The 14939-nt window shown below is 42.0% G+C and overlaps 1 pseudogene; it reads right to left on the bottom strand.

Annotated features, from left to right (window-relative positions):
- Positions 1-9220: 9220 nt before the first annotated feature.
- Positions 9221-12275, bottom strand: LOC119246445 (ribonuclease P protein subunit p40-like; annotated as a pseudogene).
- Between the last annotated feature and the right edge of the window lie 2664 nt (positions 12276-14939).

Here is a 14939-nt window from a genome sequence, read left to right as displayed (position 1 = left end):
CATAGGGATTTTGTTTGCTTAAACTGAAAAAAATTGGACATAAGTTTCATTGTGTGGCTTTGTGTGGAGCTCTTCCAGAAAGCTGAAACAGCTGAACCAAGAAGAGGAGAACCTACTTGCTTTGTTCTTAGGGTTCCAGAGACCTCCAAAGAAGGTGAGGAAGCTTGCCTCCATTGGCAGGACTGGACAGCCCAGCCAACAAAAAGTCCCTGGTACCCTCGAAAAGAGGAAAGCCCAGGTGGAGTCTCATGAGACCAACTTGTTCCTGAAGCCTACACGGACCGGATGTCAACAGTTCGCTCTGAATCCTATATGGAGTATTCCAACAAAGCCAGCTAAAATTGCTGCTTAGTTATTCTGCCCTGTGATTTTATGCAAAAATAGGCAATATGGTTTAAAAGTAGATTTAGTTTGCAAACTTTTGCTATGCTGTTAAAAATTTGGGATCAAGGTTGAGAGAATTTGTTTTTACATAAGTTGAACCATTTTAAGATTTTTTTCCCTGTGATTTTGACATATCTGCTGTCTTGTTCTGGCTAATGCCTCCAGATGTTTTTCTTTCGGCTTGGGCCGATGAACTGTTTTTCCAGGAATGGAGGACTTTTGCTTTCCACAATGGACAATACCTGGAGGGATTCGTTTTCTTTCAGACTGGAACCCTGGAAAATTTTCATCTGAGACTGTATCCCAGCATCCATATGTTTGATCTTCATCACCATGGAAATGGTGGCAAAAAGTGAAAGGGGGGAATTGTTAGGGGGAAATGATGTCCTGAGCTAATCCCATACAGGCTTTGTGGACCCCACCCCCACTCCAGACTAAAGCCATCAAGACATTGGGAAAGACAAATCCCATCACCACCAAGGGAGGGTGGCTGGGACCTGAGGGTGGAGTTGGGCAGCCATGTTAGATATAAAAACCAAACAGGTGGGCCTTGGGGCCTCTCTGGCTCGAGATCGCTCGCCTCCTGGCTTCACAGCTCCTGGCTGGCGGCCAACTCTGAGAGCGCCATTTTGGGATTCCTGGTCGGCGGATCGGGTAGGACTCATTTAAAACGTTGTCTCCCACTTTTCTCCCAGAGCTGTACATTTCCTCATTTCCCCTTCCCTTGTCAATAAACCTTTTATGAACCTTTCGCGTGTGCCTGCAGTAGAGCATTGATAAGTCCTTTTAAGCGCGCGAGTGAGGACCCACAGTCAGGCACCCCGTTTTGTATCGGGGTTGCTCTACAATACTACCATGAAAATAATTATCCTCACTACCTGGCCACTCCCCAACAACTACCAGGAATAAAAGATTGGGTTTCCATGGATCCTAGAAGATATTTATGAGAACGAATTCCATTATTGCAAAGCCCCTTAAATGTCTCAGATTAAGGGTTCTGTTCTGAATGGGGCCATGGCAGGGAAAGAGGCAGGATTCTGGGAACACATTATCTGGAGCCTGTGCTCTCAGGATGATATCAAGGTTTCAGCCAGGGTTGCAATTTTCCACTGAGGCTAAGGGTCCTCTCCCAAGCTCACGGGTTGTTGATAGAATGCCTCTTCTTGTGGTTTTAGGACTAAGGGCCCTGATTTCTTGCTGACTGTCAACCAGGAGTCATTCTAAGTTCCTAGAGACTGCCCACAGCTCCTTTTCAAGTGGCCCCCATAAGCACCCACAGCACAACTATCTGCCTCTTGAAAGCCAGCAGGGACAAGTCTTTTTGAGCTTTGCCTTCTTTTAAACGCCACTGTGATTACACCAGCCTCACTCAGGAGCAGCTCCCTTTTGATTAACTCACATTCAGCCCATTAGGAACACAATCAGAGGAGTGATATACCCATCATGCTCACAGGTTTCTGTCCATACTCAAGGGAAGGGGAGTAGGGCACTTCAGGCGCCATCCTAGAATTCTGACCACTCCTCTGACAGAACCCAGTTTGGAAAGTTCTACAAGCTAAGGAAGGACTGGTGATCCTTCCCACCTCAGGGAATGTAAAGACACCATACCTGTCAATAATATTCTCATTATCCAACAGTCTCAATTCTTCTAGTGGGGTCACTTCTAAGGATCAGGAGGGACAGCACTGAAAACGAGGGCAAGTCTGATCCTGGAAAAGCTTGGTGGTTGCTTCTCAGCTCCAAAGGGCACACAGCAGTTTGTCCACTCTCAGTGAGAGCGGGCAAGCCTGGCTCCTGCCCCCCACCCCCGCCACCCAAATCTCCTTGTACCTCTCCATCAGAGCTCTTGGGTGTCCTGGTGCATTGCCAATGAGAAGTAGTATTTTGAAAAGAATCTTTTTTCCTGAATAGTGGTTCTCAAAAGTGGAATTAAACTATTTAGTAAACCATATTGTGACCAGATATGCTATCAGCCAGGCTTTGTTCTTCCATTTCTAGAGCACAGGTAGAGTAGATAGAGTAGTATTCTTAAGTGTCCTCAGATTTTCAAGATAGTAAATGAGCATGGGCTTCAACTTAAAATCACCAGTTGCATGAGTCCATCCTTTGAAGCTTCAAAGACATTGATTCCTCTTCTTGGCTACGAAAGCCCTAGATGACATTTTCTTCCAATATGACTCTTTCATCTACAATCTGAGGTGCTTTTGTCCAAGAAAAACTGTTTGAATCTCAGTAATGACAGTAAGAACAGTTTTTTAATTTGGACTGGTTCCCACCCCCTTCTCCCTAGCTTCATAGGAACCTTATAATCCAGCCATGTCACAATTACATAACTATGAAAACCATCAACCAGAAAAATGAACCAAAAAAGCCAAAGAGGAAACACCGCGATGGCCTACCATTAATAGTGATTATCAATGAGTGGCCTTAACCAAGAAATAACCACACTGTAGTCAAGAGAGCATTTATTCAAGAATAGGCATTGTGACCCAGGTCTTCAACCAAGGAGAAATCCTAAGGTGTATTCTATCGGGGTCATGGCAGAGGAGAGTTAAAAGGTCAAGCAGGGAAGTGGCCTGCATTTAGGTCATTTGTTGTGAAACTTTTGGATTGGCTGACTAGAGTCTTCAGACAGAAAGCTGCAGTGTGGGGCTTTTATAACCATCAGCAGATGGTCTCCTGTTTCCTTCTTAATCGCTGATAAGTAGAGAATAAGAGTTTCTGTTTTTCATAATCATTGATAAGGAGAAACCAGAGAGCTGGTATTCTTCTGTTGTTGACAATTAGGAGAAAACCATGAGTTGACTTAGGCTGCTCTCAGCAACCTACCCAGAGTTCTCAACCTGGCAGTTAGGGACAAGATGGAGTCTGATTGATTGAAAGCAGGTTCCACAGTGGGGAGTGAGATTTGAGAGACTTTTGCTTTTTCACTATATAGCATTTAAATTGTTAGAGGAGTGTTGTTTTAAATGTAAATAATGCTGATAAAGATAAAACAGAGGAAGAGAGAGTCTGAAAATGATTACAGATGGCAGATGGAAACTGTACAGGACTACTTATGACTATCCCTAATATAAGACCTTGTAAAACACAGACTCTTTTTCGTTGGTATGCTATCTTTAACATTTCATTTTAGTGAAAGCCAAATCATGTTCTAGGAGCTTTTATAGACTCACAGTTTGACCTCTGGTTACTGACTGTACTTGGCCCATGAAGTTCTAAGTTGGTCAAGTATAAATTCTACCATGATGGTTTCCAGGGACATAACCACAGAAAGTGGGGAGAGATTACAGTATGGGGCATTAGCCTGCTATGGTAATCTTTGCAAAAGTACCCATGAGTCAACTCAGCTATAATCTTAAAAACTAACTAGAAACCATTATAAGCAGCTTTTGGGTCCCAATGTTGTAGCTGAAACCTGAAACTACTTTTGTCAATGCAGAATAATGTATCCTATGCCCAAGAGGTACATTAACAGGAAGACTGCAGGTAGCCACCTGTTGTGATAACATCCCCACAATTTTTTAGAAGGTCCTTTGTGTGAATGTGCTCAGGGGAAAAACCTGCCACATACACACACACTCACACACAAATCCCCCAACTTCCACTCCAATTATCTGTGTTTTGGCTGAGATAAGGAAGTAACCTGTAGGGTTCAAATTCTCCCTGTAATTTTGCAAGGTATCTCTGAGGAAGGCCAGGAAGTAACCACTGTGATGAAAGCCCTCACAATTATCTGTTGTCGGTGGATGGGATTCAGGTGGTCTTTGATGGCCTGATATTGTAGATGTAATATTGTGCTAATGTGAATTTGAGAGTGTCCATTGTTTTTATCAGCTTCCGAAGGTGGCCTGTGGCCAAGAGAAATATAAGATCCACTAATGTAAGGGTTTCCTGGGTTGATACTAGGGAGTAACAGACCGATAAAAGACATTCCTTCACCTCCACTTCCCCCTCAGATTCTTCAAAGACAGCTCTGAATCTGAGGTAATCCTTGCACCTGGGATTATTGAGACTGTACCCAGGCAGAGGATGGAAACACTAAGGGAAGAGCAGGAGGCAGGAAAACATGACAAGTCAGAAGGGTGTTTTCAATTCCTGACCTGAAAGGTCTTCAGATAGAAAAAGGATCTGTCCCAATTTTGAGGGTAACTCTAGTCTTGACCGGGCAGAGGGATCTAGAGGACAGAGGACTCTAGAGGACAGGAGACTTAGAGGGGAGGGGATCTATAAGAGAGGGAACGTAGAAGAGAGGGGACCCAGAGGAGAAGGAACCCGGAGGAGAGAGGATCCAGGGGAGGGGGACCTAGAGGAGAGGGACTGAGAAGCTGTTTGTGGGTGTGATGATGAAGCAATGAAAACTGCCATAATAAGAGCCATAATATTGATACATGCAGTTTCTAGTTGCATTCAGGAGAGTTGTTCCTGGAGCCCAGTCAAGATAGAAGCAAGGTCCAGAACTGAGGGAGATAGCCTGCCCAGCCTAGAACAAAATAGGCTCAAACAAGGCAGCAGCTTAGCATGTAGGGGAAGCTGCATGGCATTCCAAGTGCAGACCTCTGTCGTCAGCTTACTGCGTGCACTTGGGCAAGACTCTTCACCTTCTGAAATCTCAGTTCCTTTTCTGCAGACTGTGATTTTTGGATTTATGACTATCACGTACATGTATCATTTCGGGTTTCAGGTTTACAAACTTTGTTTATGTATCCAAAACTCAGAAAAGTTAGGAGCTAATTTGAGCTAAGTAAGATGTGGCTAAGTTGATCATCTGCATATCATCCCTACCTGGGGCCCTGAGATGCCTCCCACTGTAGCAGACTAGATTTTGATGTCTCAAAATTGCTAACTCAGAGTGTTCAGATTTGAATGAAATGCTAGACAGGAAAAGTGCTAAAAGTGGACTGCTGCTTGGAGCTACAGCCAGAAAATAGCACCCGAAGAAGAGAAGTAGATGCCTCTGGTGGAGAAAGCAGAATCAATCAAGGGGAAACTAGAAGAAGATCCTGTTTCAAAGTGTAGCTTTATTCCATGGATCAAAGAAACTCTGTGGGACTAGTCTTAGTCCTATCCCTTCAAAGCTAAAGTTTATATTCATGGAGCATTAAATTTCAGCAGCAGTTGATGAAATTTATACGAACAGTTTCTTATAGTACTGACAGCAATGTTCATTTTGGGAAGCAGTTTTCAAATATTTCGTAACCATGAAACTATTTGTACCTTCTGACATAGCAACTTCCATTCGGGGGAACTCTGTCCTAAGGAAATGGCCAGAGTGACTGAAAATGCATTGTGCACAGATTGTCATCCCGGGGCCACTGATCTCAGCAGAATAGGAGAAAATGAAGCACAAAGTAGCAAGCACAAAATCACTGAGACTCATTTTCGTCCAACCCGGCCCCACTTCCCCAGCCCCCACCAGTTGTCCAGCCTCCACACACACTCTTTTTCCACTCATTAATTTGCAAAAATGCTCCCTAAATAATGTTGCTATCTCGTGTGCATTATGCCAAAGATTCCCCTTTCCTAAAGGAGACAGCCCAAACTCTCATCTTTGCTTTATATCAAGCTTCACGTGCAGTAACTTTGGGTGACAGGCCTTCTGCTTGTCCACTTAATGGATTTGGAATCTCATAAATTAAAGATCTACAGGTAAAGGTTACCATTAACCATCTCCAATAGCCCCAATGCTGGAGGAGAGTAAGATCACACAAAACCTGTAATATGATTTCCATATAGAAAGGCACGGGGGTTGGGAGTCATTTATGATATGCCGCAGGTCCAGTTCAGATTGGGAAGTAAGCGAAGACAGAAAAGGACTAATTAATCAATTAGTTAGTTAGTTAGTTAGTTAATTGACTAGGAGGACATGGAAGGGTCAGGGAACTGAAATCTGGTGAGCTTAAAATATGAAACTAAAACAACAACAAGCTAGTATGTTTTGGGTCGAATTGTGTCCTGTGTAAAAACAAGATGTTGAAGTCCTAATCCCCAGTACTTCAGAAGGTGACCCTATTTGGAAATAAGGTCTTTACAACATTATTAAGATGGGCTAAATCCAGTGAGACTTTATAAGTCCTATAAAAGGGGGGAATTTGGACACAGAGAGAGACAAGTCTAGAAGGAAGACAATATGAAGACCCAGGAAGAAGACTGAATATGGAGGATTGAAGTGAGGCCTCCACAGTCTCGGGACCACCAAAGATTGTCAGCACCTACCAGAAGCTACAAAGAGGCAAGGGAGGAAATCCTTCAGAGGCTTCAGGGGAACATGACCTTCATGACACTTTAATTTCAGATCTAGCCTCCAGAGCTGTGAGACAATAAATTTTTGCTATTTTGAGCCAGCCAATTTATGGCTCTTATTGCAGTTCTATGCTAGAGAGCAAAAACGAGGCATGTGGAGAGTAAAGAAGTCAAAGAGTTTGAAAGATAAGAATTGATTAGAGGGTAGACTCTAATTGAGCCCAGGCCCCTAAAGTAGATAGGAAATCTTGACGGGGTATACAGAACACTCAGTTCCTCATTTCTTTTTCAGGGGAAAAAGAAAAAGAAAAACAGATTTATTGAGGGTGATATTAATTAACTGGGGGACTTCATTAAAGCTGCTGAATTCTCTCTCTTTTTTTTAAAGACTTATTTATTTATGCATACAAGAGTTGGGGTACAGGCCACAGGTGCAGGGGTGGTGATGGATGAGAGGACCCACCAGAGACAGAGTGAAGATCAGAACAGGCAGATTGACTGAAACACACTGCTGAGGGGAGCAGCGGGCGAGTCAGGAGAGGGCTGCTGCACCATGTGGGCAGCTCCCTGGCCGGTCGGGGATTGAACTCATGCTGCAGTGGCTGCAGATTGTTTCATAGGTTGCGTCTTAACCCCTTGTGCCACTAGGGAGGCCCTGAATTCTCTATTATATCAACCCAAATCTTGCTGATGTTCCGATAGCACCCCAAAGTAAAACAAAGATTCCATGTGTAGGACCTCCTCCATGGAACCACTTTGAGATCAAATGAGAACTGTATATAGCTTTCACCAAACACTACTATGAGGCCATTTTATGTGAGACTGTAATGGTAAACAGACTCATGGTTCACCATGGGGTGACTTCCTTTGGCTGTCACTGGGCAACAAATCAGGATGGATCCATCTGCAGCCAATTACACGTTCTCTAGAAAAAAGTCCCATACAGTACCAGACTCCTGGCAGAAACTCTTCACTTTGTTGAATCCATTTTCACCTTTTGGAATTTCTTCAAAACAAAAACATACTTTTATGCAATCAATTGGCTTCTAAGTAGTTAAGACACTCATTATTGTATGAGGAGTGTCTGGTTTTGTTTTATAAAGCTAGGGTGTCAGGTGACCCATTTTATTGACCTACTTTCAGTCTAAATAGAAATTGTCAACTATAAAAATCTCTTCGTGTCAGTTGTAGAGATCCCGCTTTCAAAACCAATGAATTAAGGAAAATTATAACTTCAGATTTCCTCATACTCAACAACAAAAGTCTGTTGGGCATCGACTCCAGACATGAATAGCATACAGTTCCTGCCCTCCATGAGACATGCTACAGTCTAGCTGGGGAGAGGGTACATGTAAATAGAAAATCATGCAAAGTAGCATAAGGATTATCTTCTTGAGTCCTCTTATAAGGATCCTATGAGGGAGCTACTTTTTTTTTTTTTCTGCTGCATTCTTTTTTTTTTCTTTTACAACTTTATATTTTTTAATTTTTTTATTTTAATTTTTATATTCCCCATACAATCACACCCCCTTATTTTAACCCAATCCCTCCTTTCCCCACCCCCCAACAGTGTATCTTGGTTTACAGTTGTTTGTTGATTTTGATTTTTTCTTTCTTATAGTTATTCTTTTTCCTGGTCCCTTATTTAGCTTTTCTAGATTCCTGCTATGAGTGAGACCATCCGGTATTTTTCTTTTTCTTTCTGGCTTATTTCGCTGAGCATGATCCCTTCCAGCGCCATCCATGTTGCCGCAAATTGCATGTGTTTATCTTTTTTGAATGCTGAGTAATATTCCATGGCGTATATGTACCACATCTTCTTGATCCAGTCATCTATTTTTGGGCATTTGGGCTGTTTCCAAAGCTTGGCTATTGTAAACAGTGCTGCTATAAACATAGGGGTGCAGGTGTTCTTTGGAATTGATGTTTCTGTGTCCTTTGGGTAAATACCTAGGAGTGGAATTGCTGGCTCATATGGAAGCTCTGTCTTTTGTAGGTTGAGGAATCTCCACACAGCTCTCCATAGTGGTTGGACCAGTTTGCACTCCCACCAGCAGTGCAGGAGAGTTCCTTTTTCTCCACACCCTCGCCAACATTTGTTGTTGCTAGTTTTTTTAATATGTGCCATTCTCACTGGTGTAAGATGGTATCTCATGGTAGTTTTGATTTGCATTTCCCTGGTTACAAGTGATGTTGAACATTTATTCATATGCCTGTTGGCCATTTGCATTTCCTCTTCAGAGAAGTTTCTTTTTAGCTCTTCTGCCCATTTTTTGACTGGATTTTTTTCTTTGTTTTTGTTGAGTCTCATCAGCTCTTTGTAGATTTTTGTGATCAGTCCTTTATCGTTAGTGTTGTGTGCAAAAATTTTCTCCCAGTCGGTGGGGTTTCTTTGTTTTGGTTACTGTCTCTTTTGCTGTACAGAAGCTCTTTAATTTGATGTAGTCCCAGCTGTTTATCTTTGCCTTCACTATCACTGCTTTGGGTGATGTGTCTGTAAAGATGTCCTTGAGGTGCATGTCATGTAGTGTTGTGCCTATATTTCCTTCTATATATTTTATGGTTTGCTACTTTTTTTAAAATTTTCTACTTTTTATGGTGGACAGTTTTCATGAACCCCAACAACCATCTGGAGTCAGTAGTCCTGACAGCTCACTGCTCCCTTCAGCAGTGTATTTCAGTCAATCCACCTGTTCTGTTCCCCCACTCTGTCTCTGGTGAATCCTCTCACCCCCCACACCTCTGGCCTGTCCCCCAGTTCTTGAATTCATAAATAAATAAATCTTTAAAAAAAATCTCAAAGTTGTATAAATATTCTCCTTCTTAGGGAAAACCATATCCATTTTCTCTCCAGGAGACAGGGCTGTCCCCAAATCCTTGAACCCACAGCGTACCCCAAGGATATAACTTGGGTTCATCAAAGTAGTGTTAGCTGTTTCAACAGGAAGCAGGTCTTCTCTGGAAGGATGAAGCCTGTGATAGGGCATAAATATGCCTTTGCTTCAATGTTGCTTGGCTGGGACAACAACAGGTCAACAGGAAGTTATTAGGTCTGTGCTGCTGAAGACGGCTTCCAGACTCTGCAGGAGCTGAGTAGCGCTGGAGGACTCCCCAGCTGCCTCCTCTTGCCCCCAGGGGCCCGTTCCACAGCACCTGGTACTGCAGATCCATCGCTGTGCAGATCTATCACTGTGCTCAGGTTTTGGCTGATGCTCTTGAATATGCTAACCGGAAAAGTATGACATCAGAGTTGATTTTTCTGCACCTGTCTGATGCCAAGCCAACAGACTATCAACTTTCAGTTTGAAGGATGAAGATATTTCATACTTCTTAGAATTTGGGTGAAAGGCTAACTCCATCAAATCAATGAAAACTATATTTCATGATTTTTCTGCTTGAATCCTGAGATGGACGACACTGAAGCCCAGTTTCTTCATAAGTGTCTTTACCCAGTGACAAATTAATTTTTCCTTGAGCAGCAGGGCAACTGTGCTGTCCTCGTCCATGTTTGTGGTTGTGTGGGTGCACAGCACGAGCCTACCCTGATGGAAATATTATGAATTGTTGTGTAATGAACTCACAGAGAGGTAAATTCTTCACAAAGTAATAGGGTCTAGTTTACATGACGAGGTTTTTGTTTCTCTTGATAGCACCCCACATTCGGGAATCAGAAATGAAACCCAGCCATTGTAATAGTGCATCTCCACCAGGTGGAGGGGCTCCAGCCGAAGTTGGGCATCTCCCAGACCAGCAAGTGCTCAGGAACCTCTCACTGTATGCCCAGGGTGGTTCAGCGCTCCCCCGGGAGCTACTATTATTGTGGGCACTTTACAGATGAGGAAGTCAAAGCACAGAGAGTTTAAATAAAGTGCCTGAGACAATGTCGCTATCAAGTGGTACCTCCAGCACTTGAGTGCAGGTAATTTAGTTTGAGTCCACACTCTTAAGACTACATTAGAGTGACAGTGAATGACTCTGAATGGCCTCTTGGGTGTCCTTGAATGAGGACAAGAAGATGGACACTTGAAAGAAAATACTTTTGAACATCAATTCACATTCATGTCCTCAGTAGCTTTATATTATGGATAGGTTTTTTTTTTTTTTTCAAAATACCCTAGGTTTATATAAAAGGTCAACTAGTACTAATCAATTATAAAAATTCCTGACATAGGATAACTCTAGGTCATCCACACTTCAGTGGAGCCTCTTTTCCTCTCTGGCTTCTTACCTTAGTCATCTCCGTTATCATCCTCTGACTATGCTGTGAAGGTCTGCCATATGGCTGGTTGAGATAATATTACCACAAATAAAGGGCGTACAAACTTACATTTACATTTAAAGAACAACAGCTATTATATCTTGAACACTATCATAGATCAGCCTGTTTGTATCTATTATATCATTCTTCATCAAGTACCTACGGAATTAGCATTATTATTACTCCATTGGACAAGTGAGGAAACTGAGACACAGAGAGATTAAAGTATATACAGCTACATTTACTCATTCATTAATTGATTTATTAAAATCTTCATAAGTGGGGCCTCCCTGGTGGCGCAGCGGTTGAGGGCTGGGCTGCGAAGCTGCCTGCGGCCTCTGCAGCACCGGTTTGATGCCCAGCCAGCCGGCGAGGGTCCCACATGGCACACTGACCTCTCCTGCTGTGCCCGCTGCTCCCCCTCAGCAGTGTATTTCATCATTCTGTCTGTTCTGCTCCCCGCTCTGGCTCTGGTGAATTTTCTCACCCTCCCCCGCTTCTGACTGTACCCAGTGCGTGTATAAATAAAATAAATAAATCTTTAAAAAAAAATAAAATCTTCATAAGCTCAGGAAAAGTAGTTGATCTCAGAAGATATAATAATTGCATATTGTTACTTAAGAAAGTCAATTTCTAGATTAGACTGACTTAGTAAATAGGTATTATTATAGATACACAGGCCATATCTGTGACATAGTATCTCACATTAGGTAGTAGCTGAAGTTACTCATAATTATATAGAGACATAGTCTGTATCCAAGTGTGTACATAGTTGTGCATGTATATTTGTAACTTTCAAGAATCTAGAGCATGCTGAGACAAAATCTGAGAAAGCCACAATTTATAATGACACACTTCACCAGGAGAGACTTTAAAGATTATTAAAGATCTAGAGAAAAAGAAGTAACATTACTAATATCTAAAAGTACAGTGAAACCGTAGTTAACCATGGCCAAATGAACTTCAATTCCTTATTATAGTTATGTAATCCTGGTTACACTTTATTTCTGCCTAAAAGTTAAATATTAAATAATGTATACACAAATTCTCACAACCAGCATAAAGTCTGGCACACTTAAGTATTCAATAATTGTTATTGAATGAACATATACCTTACATTTGGGTAGATTTTTATATATAAAGTTTTTGCATACCTGTCTAAATTTGCTACATACAAGTACCTCCTTCCTTTTTTTTTTTATTTTGAGTAAAGGAAATTTGACGTCATAATCCTGAGACCTGAAGGATGAGTAAGAGCTAGCCACGCGAGGGGCTGGAGGAGGGAAGTGGCATTACCCGTACAAAGAGTGGCATTGATAAAGGCTTGGAGAGAGACTCTCTCCTGTTCACAGTACTGCCAGTGGTTCAATCTAGCTGAAGGGCTGAGCATGAGGGGGAAGGAAAAAGTGTGGTAAGAGCACCCAAGCGGAAGTTCAGCCCATTGTGTGTAGAAGAGGGGAAGGAGAGAGGTCAAAGAAGACAACAAAGACAGTGATAGTTTGAAAATATTTCAGACATCTTTGCATTGTGCATGTACCCAGCACATAAGAAGCACTTAGGAATTGATTCTCAGTTGACCATTCTGCCACTTCTCCCCCCGGTGGTTTAACAGATCCATGTAAGTCAAGGGATGCCATATCAGTTATGCTATGGTAACAAACTGCTATAATCTGTGGTTGACTACAGCAAAAGTAGTCACCTGTCGACTTGTCCATTGTCAGTCCAGGTGGCACTCTGGGGCAGCTTTCCTTCATGTGATGACTGCTGCTCTGACTTTGTGGCATCTACATCTCTACATGTTTCCTCTGTCTCTATGGGAGGGGAAAAGAAAGTGGGTATTCTCATGTTGGCAATTAAATGTCATGAAATGTTTCATTTCATCTCACAGTTCATTGACCAGACTGAATCACGGTGATGTAGAATCTACATGGGGATGTAGAATCTTCCAATGTGCTCAGAAGGAGTAGGGAATCAGCTGGTCCAACTAGGTAAGTACTAGACTTCTCTTAAACAGACACTTATGTTTGTGTGCCAAACTGATCTGTTGGCTATTGTATTCAGAATCAACTACTGAAATGATTGGCTTAGATGATGTTATTACAGTTGTTGCATTTCCCAATTGGAAATCATGCCACACCCATTTTGGGGCTTGAACCAATGTTAAGTCATCTGGCAAAGTGATTATATTACTTGAGCCACAGTATTAGTGATGCTGTTATCACCATTTGGAAAATGTGATTTGTACATAGTGTGAATGAAACAGCCAAGTAGCAAGCCAGGTCAGATCTACTACACTTTCTAGTCTTGTTATCCGAAAAAGATTTTCTTCATCTGTGTCTTTTGATGGGTGATTCAGCTATTTCTTTGTATCTGGCTAGTGATATAATAGTCTGGCTAGTGTGATAATAGTCACACCTATTATCAATTTCTATCATAGTTCCTATATATAAACTATGAAGTAATAAATATCAGACATATGTCTTGGTGTGTGTTCCCAGATAGGGCACATGGCAGGCCCTGAGAAATGGTCTAAAGAGCATTGTGAAGATGATTGCGGGTTACATGGAAAAACTATAGAGGCCAAGTAACAGTAACTTCTTAATTTGCCCAAAATATAGATGTTTAGCATATATTGATTATTGAAACAATAATTATTTGTTCCATCATAGTTGAGAGGTTTAAAAGCTTGAAAAGGATGATAGTATTGAAAAGGATGTAGGTCCTTGCACGTTCCTGCTAAAAGTGAAAATTTGTATAAAATTTTTGAAATGCACCTTGACAGTATCTACTAAAAGATAACTTGCCAAACCCTATGATCCAATATTTCCAGCGCTAGAAATTTATCCTATAGAAATATCAGGCTCATAGTAAATATTGGTGGAACTGACTGAATAAGCTAATGAGTTTTCTTTTACAGGCCCACCAGTTTACATGGCTGCCAGCAAGTGGAGGTAGTCTCTTTCAGCTCTTCTGCCATCCAGTACACTTGCTTATCAGAGCCACAAGTGGAGCAACTCCCAGCTTAAGAGAGTTTGGTAAAGTTGATAGTGCTGAACTCAGAGTCTGGTAACCTGGCCTTTTAGCCTCACTAACTAGGTAGGTGACTTCAAGTCTGTTCCTTTACTTTCTCGATCTGTTTCTTCAAAATGAAGGAAAAGGGTGGGAGGATTTCTAGAGTCTGCCATTCTAGGATTTTCATACTCTGCAAACTCAAGATAACCAGAGCTATGAGATACTTGGATCTCTGCCATAATCATTTCTCATCTATTCTAGAATGTACTTATGATAACAATATGGACAGAGGCATTTCCTTAGAAATCCTGTCCAAATGTTCTTTCCTTGTTTGGATGTAGCAAGACATACCAGGGTCCAACTATTCCAACTCTTTCTGACTAGTGCTGACTCTCAGCAGGAAACTGGGTAGTGATCTTTAGAAGTGGAAGGAAGAGGAGGACGAGGGGAAAAAAATTAGTTTGAGAGCCACAGGATCCCAAAGCCTCTAACAGTGGGAAGGAACACTGTTGAATTTATTTTAGAAATCTGTTTCTTCTGTATAAGTGTGTTTTAAAAAGTTCTATGGGGGGAGGGGAGGATTAGTTTACTTTTGATAATTAACATTATAATTCTGCTATTTAAATTTATAGAAACCATAGTTCTGTATTTATCTACAGAACATGGTTCCTGCCTTTCCAGTGGGGAGTATACAGCTGAGGAGTGATGGTTCCTGGTGAAGGTCCAGACAGCAGGAATCCAGAAACTGGGGCAAATAGTGCAAAGTTTACAGGCCAGGGCAACTAACTGCAGGTAGGCATAGGGAAAAGTGAAATTCTTACATCTAGATCAGATTTTATTATTTATTTTAAAAAAATATTTATTTACTTATGCATACAGGAGCTGGGGTACAGGCCAGAGATGCAGGGGGTGAGAGGATTCACCATAGACAGAGTGGGGAGCACAACAGGCAGACCGACCGAAATACACTGCTGAAGGGAGCAGCGGGCGAGACAGGAGAGGTCTGCTGCACCATGTGGGTTTCTCTCTGGCCGGCCGGGGA

Source organism: Talpa occidentalis, unplaced genomic scaffold (assembly GCF_014898055.3).
Source record: "Talpa occidentalis isolate TD23 unplaced genomic scaffold, MPIMG_talOcc4v2.1 talOcc4.15, whole genome shotgun sequence".
Taxonomy (NCBI): Eukaryota; Metazoa; Chordata; class Mammalia; order Eulipotyphla; family Talpidae; genus Talpa; species Talpa occidentalis.
This window is presented reverse-complemented; position numbering and strand designations above follow the sequence as displayed.